Source organism: Chrysochloris asiatica, unplaced genomic scaffold, assembly GCF_000296735.1.
Source record: "Chrysochloris asiatica unplaced genomic scaffold, ChrAsi1.0 scaffold00018, whole genome shotgun sequence".
Classification (NCBI taxonomy): domain Eukaryota; kingdom Metazoa; phylum Chordata; class Mammalia; order Afrosoricida; family Chrysochloridae; genus Chrysochloris; species Chrysochloris asiatica.
The window spans coordinates 8,437,660-8,437,974 of NW_006408536.1; positions in this window are offsets into that span (position 1 = coordinate 8,437,660).

Here is a 315-nt window from a genome sequence, read left to right on the forward strand (position 1 = left end):
ATATATGTATATATATGTATATATATATATATTGCTATTAAGTGCTGTCAAGTTGGTTCTGACTCATGCAGGGTCTCCTTATAGAGTTTCTGAGGAGCAGCTAGTGAGTTTGAACCACCAATCTTGCAGTTTAAACCATGTTGCAGTGCTTATCCTACAGCACCACACCAGAACTCCATCTTAAATATATATATTTAAAAACAGGAGCTGATTTGCTTTGGCTCCTAGTTTGGCTGATGGTTAATAGCTTCTGAAGCTACTCCTTAAAGAATGTTACTATGGGACGGCTTTTCCCATTTCTGAGCACTTAACAGT